We start from the raw sequence: 5,768 nt of genomic DNA, 5'->3' as shown, positions 1-5,768 counted from the left end.
CCGACGAGGACGCCCTACGGTGGGCGCGCGACGACTACATCCGGACTGAGATGGTCCGGCAGACCCGGGCCCTGGAGGAGATCGCCACCCGCAAGCGTGGGCGCGAGGACGAGCACGGTGTCGTGATCCTCGACAGCGACGACGACGAGGACGCCGCGGGACCGTCCAACCTGCCGCGCCAGCCGGGGGAGGGTTGCAGCAGAGACGACGGCCACGGCGAAGACGGCGACGACGATGACGACGACGACGGCGGCGGCGGCGGCGGCGACTACACGCGGTTCTACAGCCTCCTCGGCATGTAGAACTGCAAGGGCGGCGGGCGGCGAGGAGCGGCGAGGCGAGCGAGATGGCGGGCGGGCCTAGTAGTGTGTTTTTTTCTTTTTGTAAAATATTTTAAATATGTGCGTTTGTGTCGTGTTTGGTTGAATTTGGTTTGAAGTCGCCGAAGTATGTATGAACTCGCCGAAAATGGTTGAATTTGCGCCATGTTTGTGCCGCACTTTATTTTCCAAAAAAATCCGTGGGCGCAGCGACTGGGTGGCATCACGCCCCCAGCGCACGTTTTGCGCCGGTGCGCCCCCGGGGGCGATTTTTAGCGCCTCCTGGGGGGCCAACGGCTAGAGATGCCCTAGGTGGACAAAGACCTAAGATAGCATCAAGCACAATAGATGTAGCATAAGCTAGGTAGTACTCTTTGAGATAGAAAGCAGTAGTTCCACCACAGGTGATCTATCCTATAAGCAACATGTGTCTTACCCGTAACAGGGCAAGGCAAACCAAAATAGCAAAAGAAAATGACTAGGAACAATTACTACTTGGCAAAAGCACAACCTTATCGGTCGGTTGTCGAGACCACTGTCCCCAGAGTTGACATGCCGGCGCCTTATGGCTTTTGTTAGAAGGGCAGTTGAGAATCTGGCATGTTAATGGTGTAGCTGGAGAGAAGATGGATGATGGTGAAAGGACGGTCGGCGACGAGGGTAAACCGATCGTCCTGCTCCAAGAAATCGACATCGTCAAATATCGCCTTGATCCTCTTGAAGTTATACTTCCAGATGCAAGCGGACCGATCCAGATGTCGAGTGAAGTAGACGCGATTCGGCTCAATGCCTGGGAACTTATCAGCATCCACATCCACACACCTCCGATGCCCAACGAAGATGGCAAACCTGCCGATGCTCCACATAGGCACGGGCTGGCCACTGGCGGGTCACGGTGTCAAATCTGAGAACACCGGGAAAGATGCTTGTACGTTTTCTGAAGACGAGCAACATATGTCCATCCAATCCGACTAGAAAACATCGATCGTCGTCTCTGTCATATGTGCAGCCGGAGAAAACATTGGCAAGCAACATGCTTGTACTCAAACCAGGCGGGAAATGATAGGCTGCCAGGTAGGTGAATAGAATAGCAAACGTGGCAGCTTTGTTCAAACTCGCGTACACACCACCATTCACGCCCGTCTTGAGTAAGAAATTATAATCCGGTCCACAATCAAGCACGGTGAAACTCTGACTGTCAGGACTGGCCGTGTAATGTTGCGCATGAGACGAGTTGCAGATGAAAACGAGCTTGAGCGGAGAGCCGTCACGGAAGACGACGTCGGCAGCACCCATCTGCTGTGGCACGGGTACCAGGAAACGGACGATAGCGCCGGTGAGAGGGTTGAGGACGCTGGCCGTGTGAGGAGGACTCTTGTCCGCCAGCACGAAGTAGCCGTTGTGAGTGGCTGCCACGGCGTAGTGGTCGCGGAGCATGGGGAACCTTCTGCGGAGGAAGCGGCCTGTGTCGACATTGCACAAGAGCATCTCTTCACCCTCGCTCTGGAAGACCTCGTCGAGGAGGATCCACCGGCGCGGCTCGAAGCGACGGTCGGTGCCACGGCTTTTGGGGTCGTCGGTGGCGGCGCGCCAGCCAGGGCAGGCGGCGCGGAGGTGCATGTAGCAATCGAGGTCGTTGGTGGCGAGGAGAGAGTCGGCAACGCGGCGGACGAGGTCGGGTGGGAGGCCGGACCAGCCTGCGGCCGCCGTGGGGGAAGAAGGGGCGAGGTTGGGAGATGAGTTGGTTCCTCTTTCTTCCTTTTGGACGGCGGGGGAACTCTAGCGGCCAAGCGGGGGGCGCCGATGTCGTCTTCCGTGATGGCTCTCCGCTCAAGCTTGTTATCTGCAATTCGTCTCACACGGATCATTACATGGCCAATCCTTATAGCGGGAGTTTCACTGTGCACAAGCGGCATGAAGATTACAACTTCCTGCTCAAGGCGGCCGTGGGTGGTGGTGTGCACGCGACTTGCTATAATCATGCATGCGTTACTAATAATCTTCTGCTCCATTGCTTGCTCCTAGAGTTCCTCATTACTTGTTGTTTGTGTGTTCTAATGCTTGTTGCTTCAACTTATTGCTCGTTTGCACTGCAAGTGGTATGCGGTGTTCGAAGGTAGTTTTCAGGGGTTTAGAGTTCATGGGAAGCTTGCAACAAACAAATTTCGGGGTACGGCAACAGCAGCCACAGAGGATTTAAGACTAGACAAGCGGTAGAAGATGCTTACTCTAAGTATGTACAAGAGCATTCATGCAGCAAGGTTAAGGTTGGCAAGGAGGATTGTCCGTTAGGATGATTTTTTTTTCTTTTCCTTTTTCATTCTTCTTCTTTTTCTTCTTCTTCTTTGTATAATCTACTCCCTCCGTTCCTACATATATAAGTCTTTTCATTACAGATTTCATCCAATGTGGACTACATACGTTGAACATGCTGTTTTTTTGGATATTCTTGGTATGACCCCAACCTTTCGCATTAGAGGGGCACCAGGTTTGAATGACTTTCAACACCATTTACACGTTGTGATACAGCCGGCCATTTTATCGACCCTTTTTCACTGAGAAAACTCCAGAAAATGTAAAACTTGTCAAAAATTCAAACAACTTGGCATGCTGCTTTGAATTGGTCATAGAAGCTTTGGAAAACATTTCGACCATTTGGCAGATGTCCAAAAACATGGGGTATCAATCTTGCAATTTCAGCCAAGACCCTAGGATCTTGCAGACAAGAGCACAAAATTTTGGTTTTATTACAAACAAGGCAAAAATTAAACAAGTTGGGCAAAATTTGGCTAGAAATTTTGGCAGCATAACACGTCGTGAGAATATGAAGCAGTGGGCGCCATAAGCATGGACCACTCAGGAGCTGTCCTTGGAGCCTCAACGATCCAACTACACTCGAAGAACTAGTTGTACGAGAGGCCCTTGATCTGGCATAGGATCTCAACTTGAAGCATATGCATGTCGCCTCTCTGATTGCAAGGTGGTTGTCAATGAAATTAAGCAGGAAGGTGTTGCTACATATAGGCCAATCATTGAGGAGATCAAGCAACATTCTGATGTTTCATGAATTTTGGAGTTCCAATGCGGAAGCTCACAATTTAGCGAAGCATGTGTTCTCTTTACGTACGGTCTGGCCGTCATGTTTTGTTAGGTTGGACTTCCTTTTGTCTATGTAAACGTTGTGATGGCTTAATGAAACTTCGTGAGATTGTTTTAAAAAAAGCTATCAGCGCCTGCAAGCAGCGAATAGGAGCTCCCGTTTTTTCGCGGGGCGAGACGGTCGTATACAAGGCAGCCATGCCCACTACGTGCCTTAAATCAAAAACGAAAGAAAAAAGAAGCAATGCCCACTACGATTACAATTCGTATTGAGCAATACGCTTGTATTTGCAACAACTCTAGCGCTAGATCCCTCAAAAAAAGAAAAATTCTCTATCGCCTCGTGTCAGCGCCGGCCACCACGAGTTTCACGTGCGACCCGGTCGGCGTGATGGACGGCAACGGCGTAGCCCTCCCCGGCGACCTCCTCCTCGAAATCCTCAGGCGCCTCCCCGGCCGCGCCCTCGCCGTGTCCAGGTGCGTCTGCCGCGCGTGGCGCGACCTCGTGGGCGCTCACACCCACACCCTCCTCCTCCCGCAGGTCTTCCCGCCCGTGTTCCCCGGCGTCTTCGCCACCTACCACGGCTACGACCCGGACTTCGCCTTCTTCGGCCCGCCGCCGTCGGGCGACGCCCACGTGCCGGGCTACCGGCGTCTCTTCTGGGACCATTGGGATTGCCATGTAAAGCAGCACTGCAACGGCTTGCTCCTCGTCACGGGGAAGCGCTCGTTCAATCCTAACATGATTCCCTACGTGTGCAACCCAGCCACGTCGCGGTATGCCCGCCTGCCATGTCCGCCAACGCGCTGGCCATGCAGCGTCGAGGGCATGTTCCTCGCCTTTGACCCGGCCGTGTCGCGGCACCACGAGGTGTTCTTCTTTCCCACAGAAAAGCTAGATCGGAACAACGAGGAAGATGAGCGGCCACGCGCCAAATGTCGACCGTGCCCGTGCTGGATCGATTGGGAGGACACGTGGCTGCTGAACTTGTTTGGAGAAGATGAACCATTCTCTGAATCAAAGGAAGAGCCAGCCGGTTCTGCGAGCCAGCCCAACCCAAAGATGCCCAAGGAGAATGTATTCCACGTGTTGGTGTTCTCTTCACGGACAGGCCAGTGGGAGAGCCGGAAGTTCATGCCAGGGCGCTGCGCCTCAGGAAACCTCTACGATGTGGTGACCACACCGCGCTGTAAGGACCAGCGCACGTGGTGGTCTGCCGAGTACTGGCATGGCTCACTCTACGTGCACTGCCATAGTGGTGTCCTCATGATCCTGCGTTGCTCGGAGGGGACATACCAGATGGTTCAGCTTCCAGGGCATCCTTGTGACCACGAGAGATTGTATCAATGGGCACTGCCAACAAGGTACTTAGGGAGCTGCAATAGAGGGATCCGCTATGCCGTGGTCAAAGATTTGTTGCTTGAAGTATGGGATCTAATGGAGTTAGCCGATGATCAGCTGGGATGGACATTGGCTCACCGTGCCGACCTCAAAGCGCATGACCGTATGATGAAATATCTGAACAGTCAACCAAGGATGGAACCAAGGATGACATGGGAAGTGGCTGAGAGCAACAAAGACTTAATCAGCCTATTCGAACATGGCAACAATGAGAAAATCAATGATGATTGCGATGATGGGACCGGAGACTACGAGGATGGTGAAGAGGAAGAGGACGAAGATAACTATGACGAGGCACAAGATGAAGAGGTTGAACGAGAAGATAATGATGATGACACACAAGGTGAAAAGCAGGAAGAACAAGATAGCTATGTTGATGATGATGATGATGACAATCATGATGATGAGGCACAAAGTGAAGAGAAAGAGGAACACGATAGCAATGTGGATGATGGTGATGACGATTCCGAGGACGAGGACGGTGATCAGGAGGAATTGGAGAGTAGAGACGGTTCCGACTACTCATGGAACTCGAACGAGCACAACTTCATTGACTATGATAACATTACAATTCCAGACGAAGACCTTTGGGGGTTTGGCTGCAGTATTGTCGGATTCCATCCATACAAGGATGCGCTTCTTCTCAAATTTAGCGAGACGGTGGGGACATATCATCTCCACACTTCTGGGATGCAGTACCTAGGAGGTTACATTTATCCTGAGAAACATCACCAACAAGCTAGAGACATTGACCATGCATTCCCCTACCGTCCTTGCTACGTTGATGCACTCCCGCCCAGAAAAATGTCTCGTTCATCTTAGAAACTCCAGACCGGCCACCTTGCTGCAGTTTTATTTGCACATTACGTTCTTTAGTCAGTTAGTCTTACAACATTCTTGTGGTAATGTAATTCCCTTGGAAGAAGTACAATTGTGATGGAGAATAG

At 51.9% G+C, this 5,768-nt stretch overlaps 1 pseudogene; it reads right to left on the bottom strand.

The window, feature by feature from the left end:
- Positions 1-895: 895 nt before the first annotated feature.
- Positions 896-2,332, bottom strand: LOC123129806 (uncharacterized; annotated as a pseudogene).
- Between the last annotated feature and the right edge of the window lie 3,436 nt (positions 2,333-5,768).

The sequence above is a fragment of the Triticum aestivum genome, chromosome 6A, assembly GCF_018294505.1.
Source record: "Triticum aestivum cultivar Chinese Spring chromosome 6A, IWGSC CS RefSeq v2.1, whole genome shotgun sequence".
Lineage (NCBI taxonomy): Eukaryota > Viridiplantae > Streptophyta > Magnoliopsida > Poales > Poaceae > Triticum > Triticum aestivum.
This window is presented reverse-complemented; position numbering and strand designations above follow the sequence as displayed.